At 40.6% G+C, this 11669-nt stretch overlaps 1 non-coding gene across 1 annotated transcript; it reads right to left on the minus strand.

Moving 5' to 3' along the window:
* Positions 1-1403: 1403 nt before the first annotated feature.
* LOC138745112 (U1 spliceosomal RNA) lies at positions 1404-1567 on the minus strand. Its single transcript, XR_011346040.1, has one exon. It is a non-coding gene; the product is annotated as a U1 spliceosomal RNA (small nuclear RNA).
* Between the last annotated feature and the right edge of the window lie 10102 nt (positions 1568-11669).

Below are 11669 nucleotides of genomic sequence, written 5' to 3' on the forward strand. Positions count from 1 at the left end.
TGAAAAGGAATGGAAGCATGGCACTACCTAACTTTAGGTTTTATTATTGGGCGGTAAATATATGTAACGTCATGTTTTTGTTTTATTTTCATAGCTAAGTTGACTGCCCAACATGGGTTACAATGGAACTGAACTTTGCTAAAATATTTTCCATTCCAGCACTTCTTGGATCCTCACTTCCTTTTCTTTAGTTAAGTCCATTGACAGTCCAGTTGTTAGATAGTCTGGCTTCAGTTCAGGAACCATTTTGGATTTCATGATTTTTTTTCAAGTCTGATTTTATTCAATCACCTTTTCCAACCAGCTTTGCAAGATACCGCTTTTCAAATTTGGCACAGAAAGGGTATTGAGCATTTCAGAGATTTGTTTTTGATAATAGTTTTGCATCATTTCAGCAACTCTCTGAGAAATGCAATTTACCGAATACTCAATTTTTTTTAGATATTTGCAAATCAGGCACTTTCTTCGATCTCAAATGCCTGGTTTTCTTATGGCACTAGATGTGAATGCTATGGGTAAGTTTTTTTTAGTTTACAACCTTTGCATAAAGGTCTAAATCCTTACTTTATAATGAAATGGCGGACCTGGGCTTGTTCCGATACTTAAAATTAAAAATGCTTGGGAAAAGGATTTAAATTAGTCCATATTGGAAGAGATCTGTGATTCAGATTTTAGGTTAGTCAATTCTACATCTTTATGTGCCTGCCATTGTTTATTACAATTTAAGATTGTACACAGGGCCCAAATTTCCAAAGCCAAATTATCTCATATTTATCCAGAGGTAAACTCGTGTTGTGATAAATGCAAGAGAGATGAGGCCTCCTTAATTCACATGGTTTGGTCCTGTCCTAGCCTTTAAAAGTACTGGAAGGAGGTTTTCCAAATTTTATCTTTAATCTTGGATATAAAGTTAGAACTAAATCCTTTCGTAGCCCTTTTTGGTACAATGGGAGAAAGATGATGTTTTGTTGACCCCAAATAAATGTCATATTTTGTCTTCTACTTCTCTTTTGGCCAGACATGTAGTCCTATTCAGGTGGAAGGACGCTGCCCCTCCTACTCATGCTCATTGACTGAAAGATCTCATGTTTTGTTTAAGTCTAGAAAAGATTCAATATTCCAGCAACAATTCTAGCATAAAATTCAAAACATTGTGAGGACCATTTTTGAATTATTATCGCAATCTTTAGATAAATTTTATAATGTGAGTTTTGTTGTCTTTTTCCATTCACTTTTAGGGGTGAAGTTTATTGTTGTTTCTTTCTGCCATGCAACATTGTTAGGAGGATGGGGTTTTGAAAAACTTTTTAAAATTTTTTGGTTGTCCTTTTGAATTTTTTTTGTCTTTGTATATTATATCCTTTTTTATTATTCTTAATTATGTATATTTTTTTTAAATTAAAAAAATACGAGTGTGAATGCATGACACCATTACCACAAGTTTTGTAGTCAAGTATCCCACACTTAGGGACATTGCAGGCATCAGCACACCTGCAGTGCAAGGGAAAAGCCTCATCCTGGGAGATTGACCATCATGGTCACCAATTCTCCACTGCCAGGTAAGTATTGAATATTATAGTTACTTTTGCTATGTTATTATGGATGCGATGAAATATGTTGATTTGTGTAATTTCTTACTTACATTTTGCATTCCATTTAAACTATGTTCTGGCTTGAGTTATTTTTAAAATTAAAAAAAATAATTTAAAGAGGAAAAGGAAGGTACGACCATGTGGACTTAGAGTTAAACTAAAACGCCAGGCCCAGAGGCCTCTGCGCTCTACCAACTTCCTGGCCAACAATCTTTAGAAAATAAACTGGGTGAACTCAGAGCCAGATTAAAGCAACAGAGGGACACTGGGAATTGCTGCATGATGTGCTTGACTAAGAGATGGCTGAATGAAAGCATTCCAGACGAAGCGGCACAGGCCGAGGGCTTCACCCTCCAGCACACGGCCTGGACACTGGTGTCTGTTAAAGACAGAGGTGGCAGTGTACACTTCATCATTAATTCATTGTGGTGCACAAATGTGACAGTTATGTCCAAGTCCTGTGTTCCCAACCTGGAACATCTGCTGATCATTCTATCTGCCAACCATCCTCCTGGTCGCTGTGTACATTCTACCCCAGCCTAACATCAGGCTAACACTGGGAGGTCTGAGCATTGTGATCAGCAGCCATAAGACAGCACATCCTGATCATTGTAAGAACTTTAACCAAGCCAACCTGAAGAAGTCTCTGTCAAACTCTAACCAGCATGTTACCTGTGTATCCAGAGGAGCCAACATACTTGACTACTGTTACCCCACCATCAAGAATGTCTATTGATTAATCCCACACCTGCACTTTGGCACATCTGTTCACCTGGCTGTTTTTTTACTCCTTGTATACAAGAGAAAAGAGATTGGAAAGAGATTGGAAGTGTTCTGACCATCGGTTGAGGATGGAGATCTTGTCGCAGAGGAGGAATTTGCCGTCTGAGCTGCGCAGCGGACTTTGGACTTGGGGTGAGGATCTCCATCCTCAACCGATGGTCAGAACACTTCCAATCTCTTTTCAGTACCAACCGCTCAGTCCAAGATTCCGCCCTGCTCCAGCTCCCTCAACAGCCCCTAAGGCCAGAGCTGGATGAGGTTCCCACCCTGGATGAGACATATAAGGCAATCGAACAACTGAAAAGTGGCAAAGCAGCAGGTATGGATGGAATCCCCCCAGAAGTCTAGAAGGCTGGCGGCAAAACTCTGCATGCCAAACTGCATGAGTTTTTCAAGCTTTGTTGGGACCAAGGTAAACTGCCTCAGGATCTTCGTGATGCCACCATCATCACCCTGTACAAAAACAAAGGCAAGAAATCAGACTGCTCAAACTACAGGGGAATCACGTTGCTCTCCATTGCAGGCAAAATCTTCGCTAGGATTCTACTAAATAGAATAATACCTAGTGTCGCTGAGAATATTCTCCCAGAATCACAGTGCGGCTTTCGCGCAAACAGAGGAACCACTGACATGGTCTTTGCCCTCAGACAGCTCCAAGAAAAGTGCAGAGAACAAAACAAAGGACTCTACATCACCTTTGTTGACCTCACCAAAGCCTTCGACACCGTGAGCAGGAAAGGGCTTTGGCAAATACTAGAGCGCATCGGATGTCCCCCAAAGTTCCTCAACATGATTATCCAACTGCACGAAAACCAACAAGGTCGGGTCAGATACAGCAATGAGCTCTCTGAACCCTTCTCCATTAACAATGGCGTGAAGCAAGGCTGTGTTCTCGCACCAACCCTCTTTTCAATCTTCTTCAGCATGATGCTGAACCAAGCCATGAAAGACCCCAACAATGAAGACGCTGTTTACATCCGGTACCGCACGGATGGCAGTCTCTTCAATCTGAGGCGCCTGCAAGCTCACACCAAGACACAAGAGAAACTTGTCTGTGAACTACTCTTTGCAGATGATGCCGCTTTAGTTGCCCATTCAGAGCCAGCTCTTCAGCGCTTGACGTCCTGCTTTGCGGAAACTGCCAAAATGTTTGGCCTGGAAGTCAGCCTGAAGAAAACTGAGGTCCTCCATCAGCCAGCTCCCCACCATGACTACCAGCCCCCCCACATCTCCATCGGGCACACAAAACTCAAAACGGTCAACCAGTTTACCTATCTCGGCTGCACCATTTCATCAGATGCAAGGATCGACAATGAGATAGACAACAGACTCGCCAAGGCAAATAGCGCCTTTGGAAGACTACACAAAAGAGTCTGGAAAAACAACCAACTGAAAAACCTCACAAAGATAAGCGTATACAGAGCCGTTGTCATACCCACACTCCTGTTCGGCTCCGAATCATGGGTCCTCTACCGGCACCACCTACGGCTCCTAGAACGCTTCCACCAGCGTTGTCTCCGCTCTATCCTCAACATCCATTGGAGCGCTCACACCCCTAACGTCGAGGTACTCGAGATGGCAGAGGTCGACAGCATCGAGTCCACGCTGCTGAAGATCCAGCTGCGCTGGATGGGTCACGTCTCCAGAATGGAGGACCATCGCCTTCCCAAGATCGTATTATATGGCGAGCTCTCCACTGGCCACCGTGACAGAGGTGCACCAAAGAAAAGGTACAAGGACTGCCTAAAGAAATCTCTTGGTGCCTGCCACATTGACCACCGCCAGTGGGCTGATAACGCCTCAAACCGTGCATCTTGGCGCCTCACAGTTTGGCGGGCAGCAGCCTCCTTTGAAGAAGACCGCAGAGCCCACCTCACTGACAAAAGGCAAAGGAGGAAAAACCCAACACCCAACCCCAACCAACCAATTTTCCCTTGCAACCGCTGCAATCGTGTCTGCCTGTCCCGCATCGGACTGGTCAGCCACAAACGAGCCTGCAGCTGACGTGGACTTTTTACCCCCTCCATAAATCTTCGTCCGCGAAGCCAAGCCAAAGAAAAAAAAGATACAAGAGAGACTGAAAACTACAGCAGCATGGACAAGAGAGGTGGATGAACATCTGTGGGACAGCTTTGAATCAGTGGACTAAACCACATTGAAGGACTCGTCTTCAAACAAGAATGAACATGCCACAGCAGTTAGCCATTTCGTTGGGACCTGCGTGGATGAGTGCATGCCCATGCACACATACCATGAGTACCCCACCCAAAAGGCATGGAGGATTCAAAGCATTTGTAAATTCCTGAGTGCTCAGTTCAATGACGTTTAAGTGCAGTGATCCAGATTTCTACAGGAAGTCCAGGTATAACCTATGGAAGACTATCTCAGCAGCATAGAGACAATTCCATGGAAAGCTGGAAACAGAGTTAGATACACGCTGGGCTTTCAGGCCATTACATCCTACAAGGCAAAGCCCAACATCATAAATGGCTATGATGCTTCAAACCCCAATGAGCTGAACAGCTTTATGGCTAATGTCAGAACATCTTTCGAAAGGTGAACCCTTGGAAGACCCTCGCAGGGTCCTAAAAATCTGTGCCAACCAACTAGCTGGAGTACTCATGGACATTTTTAATCTCAATGCCTCAGTGACTATTGTCAGTAGCACTCAGATGTACTGTAATGAAATGCTTGAGCGTTTGGTCATGGCCAGAGTCAGCGCACTCTGCTCTTAGTCATTGGGAGGATGATGCACCTTTGAAGCAGGTGGAGACCTCCCACTGCAGCAATAAGAGATTGAAAATGTCCATTAACACGCTGGCTAGTTGGTTGCCACAAATTTTCAGTACCCTGACGGTTATGCTATCAGGCCCTGACACCTTGTGAGGGTTCACCCTCCTGAAAGATATTCTGTCATTGGTCTCAGAGACTGACATCACAGGGTCAGTGTCCTCTGCAGGGATTCTCGTAGGTATCACTGAGTTCTCCTTCTCAAAGTGAGCATTAATGGCTCATCGGGTAGTGAAGCATCACAGCCATTAATGATTGCTTTGTAGGATGTAATGGCATGCAATCCCTGCCATACCTGTTTCTGTCTCTCGGAATTGCCTCTTTTCTGCTGCAGGTCGTACCTGGACTTCCTGTAGAGGTACTCCTTTCCTATTAAATGAGATGAGACCAATATATGTTATTCCCCTTTTAGGCGATTTACTTTTATGAACTTAAAAATATATATTTCAAAAGGAATTTGAAGGCAAAGAGTTACAGCATCTCTGAGAACAGCACTATAACATTCAGTGGTGTGGAATGATTTTCAGCATCATTTACAATCGTAAAGAACCTCCTCTTTCAAGCCTGCAATTGATTATTGCTGAATGTCTCTTAAATGATGCAAGCTACATAACATTTAGAAGCATGTGCCAGTGCTAATTCTAGGGTCAATCAGTGCCATCTGCGCAGTTCAAATCTTAATAATAAGGAGGGAGCATAGATTTCCTATTCTAGTCCCAGTAACTCAAATGAGTGCAAATTAATCTCTCATTCTGAGTCTCGTTCCTGTTTTCCAGTGTATTTCAATTTCTCCTCTGATCTTTTCCCACAGAAAAGAAAACTGGAAAATTCATAAATGTCCACAATTTAAAGCCCCAATCCTTTCCTTGATAATTTTAGGAACTTCTCTTTTGTCACCCTACGTCATACTGAGCTGTTTTCTCATTATACTATTCTTAATCTGGAAACCGATCTCAGATATTGAATAATTTCTGAGGAATGTTCTCAGCTTCTCTGCAGTTTGACATTAGTAATTTTTTTTAAAAAAAAAGGATAGGTAGAAAACTATGGGCAGCATACCCCGAGTCATTGAATTGTGCTGACCTTGTCTCGGAAATAGTTCTACATGAACTTTGCCTTCTATCTCAGAAGAGCAGCAGTCAGACAAAATGGGCTAGAAAGAAAAGAAAGACTAAAATGTGGGATGAAAAGCATAAGGAAAAATTATCATTATAGCAAGATATTTTATTTACCATTGCCACAGATAGAGGAAATGCGAGGGAAATTGTCTTGAGATAATGAACTACTAGTCAGTGGTGGCTCTAGAGTTAAGTATTTTGCACTTGAACACACTTTTGAAGTCAGTGACATAATATATTTTGTGATCATTGCCTATATGCAGGTGAAACCGCATCAATAAAACTAAATATGAAAGTGGTTTTAGCTGAGATTGAGATACCCAAATTTGATAGAGCTTCAATTTGGAGGGCCCATTTAGCCTAGAAAGTTAAGAGAATTAAAGAGAACTCTGGGGAACAATTGTCAATAGATTATTAAGTTTGGGGATGATTCCTGTAGATTTGAATTACATGATCCTGTAAGTTTAACTTCACTGGTTGGGAAGCAGTTGGAAAGTATTAAATGAGATTTGATAGATGATCGCTCAGACTGTTTGACAGTCATTAGGGATGCCCAGCATGGGTTTAGGAAATGTAAACCCTGCCTCATTAATGTGGCTGAGTTCTGTTGGAAAGTGACTTGAGTTGTTTTAGTTTAACACCCAAAATGACTGATAATGTGGGGTATTTCTGATAATTAGCAAAAATCCAGGTCAGGATGGATTATAAAGCGCATACATGATAATTTAGTCACATAAATCCACTACCTTGAATATAAATAAAGTTCAAAGGGATATGATTGAGATTTAAAGTGATAAAGGTGAAGGATCAATCCAGATGAAAGAACTGTTTGAAATATATCAGAAAGACAGAAATTGATCTCTATAAAATTCATGGAAAGGCAGTTGGATTTAATGGCAGGAAGCATTATGTCTACAGAGTGATCTTCCACTGGGTCATATTGGTCATGTATGTGATGAGTGAGAACTTGTCCTGTTCAAGACAACTTGACAAGCTGTTGAGCAAGAACATTTCTGAAGAGGGATTTCTGAACTCCTGGTCTTCGTCAAGAGTGTATTAGAGAGGTTTGTTCCATAGTTTCATTTCATTTTGTTATCTTGACCAGTTACCCTTTTGATTAGGAGGTGAGGCATGATAAGCTAATCCAACGGAAGTTGTCAGAACTTCTGGAGAAAAGATAAAATGTTCACAAAAATTTCCTGTGAATGCTGACATTAGAGATGTCTAAGCACATTTGAGTCTTAACCTTTTTTTAAAAATCTCTTTCTGGGTGTTTGTGTCAGAAAACAAAGTCTTCTGTTAGATGAGTACACGAGTTTAATATAATTCAGCTGTCTTTGTTTACCTATTTTCTTTCAACATTACTCTATACAATAAATACACTCTTATCCACCTATTACCTCCAGCCTTTGGAATTGTGCTCCTCCCTCCCCCCCACCATTTTGTTTGGATGCCCGCCAGCATTCTTCTCTACTTTGATGAAAGACCCAAGCCTGAAATATTGGTTATATATCTTTATCTTTGCTACATAAAGTACACTGTTTGACCTGCTGAGTTTCCCCTGTATTGTGTTTTTACAAGAAATACACTGCACTGTCTAGCCAAGAAGTTAATCATAACTTAAATTTGACCCTGGTGCTTTAACTCAGGTGCCTGAGAGTCTTCATTAACAGATTATTATTTTGAGGTATCCTCAGGTAAACAAAGCATTCACCATTTTCATACATTTTTCACGTTTCATCTAATTTGAAAAATTAGATATCAAACCATTGGGAAAAATAACACAGAGCCATCCACTTGCAAGTGAAAGCCACACTTTTATTCTTCTCCTTGTATAATTGCATTTTCAACATGAGCTGTACTTCACAAGTTTGTTATACAGATTATTAGTACATTGCATGGCAAAATTTTTACATTAATGTAAAAGGTTACAATTTTTAAATTAAGAAAATAGGAAAGGTCTATATTTAACAAATGAATACATGCATGACATCACATACAACTATGAGGTTACCTTTTATTTTGGCATACAAGTCCACCAGAATATTAGTCGACCCTCTTTATCATCCTCATTTTAAGGTTTTAGTGCTTATCTGGTGTATAAGTTGTCCCCCATTTTCTGGCTGCCTAAGGTGCTCCATTGACCGGCATGTAAGTCAACCCCCAAAGTTCGCTATGCCAGAGATGAGCCTTTGACTGGCGTATGCGTCAACCTCCATAGATTGCGCAGATTGATCTGCTGGGTGTTGGCTGGAGGTGATTGTTATCATGGAGGGTTCATCGACAAAAATATGAAATGAGCTTTAAGTTGAAAGTGATAGAAATGGCTAAGAAAGCCAACCACTGTGTTGATCCAAGATAATTTGATGTGCATGAGAGGTTAGAAAGATTTTGGAGGAAGAAAGAAAAGACTTTAAGAAAAATACCAAAAAAAAATGTTTGTTGAGGAAAGGAATCACCCGTTGGTCAAATTTTGAAAATCACATTGAAGAATGGGTACGTGAACAGAGGCAAGATTACTACATGGTCACCTGAAATAAAATAAGAACATTTACACTGCAGTGGGCCAAGTCACACTCAGACCTCAGTGATGATGTTGAGGCTACAGTGGGGTGGTGCAATCATTTCATAAACAGGAAAAATCTAGTATTAAGCCAAAAAACAAAAATTGCACAGGAACTACTAAAAATCTTGGTCACAAGGTTGTAAGTTTTCACCAGCTTATTACACGGAACCGGCAGAAACACCAGCTTGCATTGGCAAATATCGGAGACATGGACAAAATTCCCATGAATTTCAAAATGATAGAACAGTGGAATGGAAAGGAGTTAAATCTGTGCAAACCAGAAATACAGGCCAGGAAAGGACCAGCTTTTCTGTGATGTTATCGAGCATGGCCAAAGGGACAAAGATAAGACCCATGGTAATCTTCAAATGCAAAATTAAACTGAACATGAAATTTCATGCAGGTATTTTTCTACTTTTTCATGAAAAAGGAAGGATGGATGAAAATGGTGTAAAACTATGAATAGACCATGTGTGGAACAAGCAGCCAGGTGGTTTACACAAAGAATGGAGTTTGCTGGTCTGGGATATGTTTTCTAACCATTTAACTGAGAAGACTAAAAGTAAGTTAGCATTACATAATACTTACGTGGCGGTTATCCTGGTGGTTTGACGTCTACATTGCAACCTCTCAATGTCTGCTTGAACAAGCCATTCAAAGACAATGTGCGTGAAGAATGGAATACATGGATGTCGAGTGCAGAGAAGTCATTTACAAAAGGCAGGGCCATGCTTACTGCATCACTCGATCTGCTGTGTAACTTCATGCTCAAGGCATGGGACAAAGTTAAAGTAGAGACTGATACAATCATTTAAAAAGTGTGATGTCTCTTGTTCAATTGATGGCACAGAGGATGATTTATTGTGGGACACTGACCATGAAGCTGAAACTGCCTCATCAGAGACAGACTGGGACCCATATGATGATTGCTTAAACGGTGAGAGTAGGGATGTGCTTGCCACCATCTTTGCTTCAGACGATGATAGCGAGAGGGATTCTGAAGGGTTCTAAGTGTTGTGTTCAGATAATGAGAGTGATTTTGAAGGGTGCTAACTGTGATGCAGTTTTCAATAAAAATCTCAATGAAAATCTGTCGCAGTCAGGGTTTTATTTTTGTTTCTCAAGGGTTGATTTATATGCCGGATCAGCACAGATTGGATTTTGAGCTGAATTTAAGGTCTCAAAAGTATATCTGGCATGTAAATCAACCCTCATTTTTTGAGGGTTTTTTGGGTTTCATGGCTCGACTTATATGCCGAAATAAATGGTATTTTTCCTGCAGGCCAGGCAGAATTTCTACTTATTGGTAATGCATAAAACAATACTCTAGAAAGGATTTGTGCACAAAAGAGGAAAATATAAACAAGAATAGTGTGCAAATAACCTGTGTAATACTGAAAATAAATATTCAATAATTTAAAAAAAAAGTGGAAAATAAGAGTCCTTAAATGGGTCCCTGATTGAGTTTGTTGCTGATAGTGGAGGGGTGGCAACTGTTCCTGATCCTGGTGGTAGGAGTCTGTGACACCTACACCTCTTTCCTGATGGCAGCAGCGAGAAGAGAGCATGTCCTGGATGGAGTGGATCCTTGATGATTGCTGCTGCTCTTACATGATTTGTAATTTTACACCAGCCATGGGTTATTTTTTTTTGCTCAAACTTAATTCCATCTCTTTTTCCATAGATGCTGCATGACTGATGAGAGTCTCCTGCATTTTCTAGCTTTATTTCAGAATTTCAGCATCTGCAGTTTATTGTTTCAAAGCAAACGTTCAAACTCGTTTTGACTTGCAATACTGGCTGCTCAACCCATTAAATACTTATTATGAAATTTTCATTAACTTCAATCCCAAATCAAAATCTGAAGAGATGTATGTTTGAACTTAAAATTATTTTTCAGTCCTTCACTTGTAAAATACTTTGAAACATCAAAGTTTTTTTTAAAAACTTTTTCCACCTATCCTGTGATCTTGATCATTTTTATTCCCCTTTAACAAATACAACTTTCTTTAAAGGCAGTCAAATCAATATGGTTTAATAAATCAGGATACATGATAAAAGATTCATCCTTTAGTGCTATGGTAATACAAACTGGATACAATGAAGCCTATGGGACCCCACACAATCCCACAGAACTGACCTGAAGACCTGTGTACCAGAACCTCACTTGCCAAGCTGTTTCCCCATGGTTGCAACACTGACATCAATCTGCTCAGTTCAGCCCTGTACATAATCAGCAAGGATAAATCCAATCTCACTAATTACCTCTTGGTCATCAGCCCCCTCACCACCAACCAATCTGTTATGTCCGGCTCCTCCTGATGCGCCATTCCTCAATGTAGCATTCACCTATTCTGCATGTGCTTTCATTGCTCACACAAGCCTCCCTCCCCAACTCAGAGCCTGAACCACTGTCACCACTCGGTCCTGTCTTCTCGCTATTCCCCCTCCAACCACCCATCCTTCGCCTACCTAACTTTCTCTGCTCTGATTGCAATGACGGAGCCAATGGGAGAAAGATTGCCCTTATCACAATCTATGCTTTGTCCTATTTTGTTCTCAAAAGTCATCCATGTGTAGCTTTTCCTCAACATTTCTTTCCTGATGTGGAACATTTTCCAACCCAGATAATTTTCAAAATGTTTATATAGGATGTTATGATGAGAGTTTTGGAAAATTAATTGGATGAAATTGAAATAGCAGGCTTATGTTCAATAAGTTGTGCTGTGTAGTGTAGCATAAATAGGAAACATAGTTCCTGTCATATTATATTTTATAATGTGAATTTGCAGCACATTTCTGAGGACCAATTGTCAACAA

The sequence above is a fragment of the Narcine bancroftii genome, chromosome 10 (assembly GCF_036971445.1).
Source record: "Narcine bancroftii isolate sNarBan1 chromosome 10, sNarBan1.hap1, whole genome shotgun sequence".
Taxonomy (NCBI): domain Eukaryota; kingdom Metazoa; phylum Chordata; class Chondrichthyes; order Torpediniformes; family Narcinidae; genus Narcine; species Narcine bancroftii.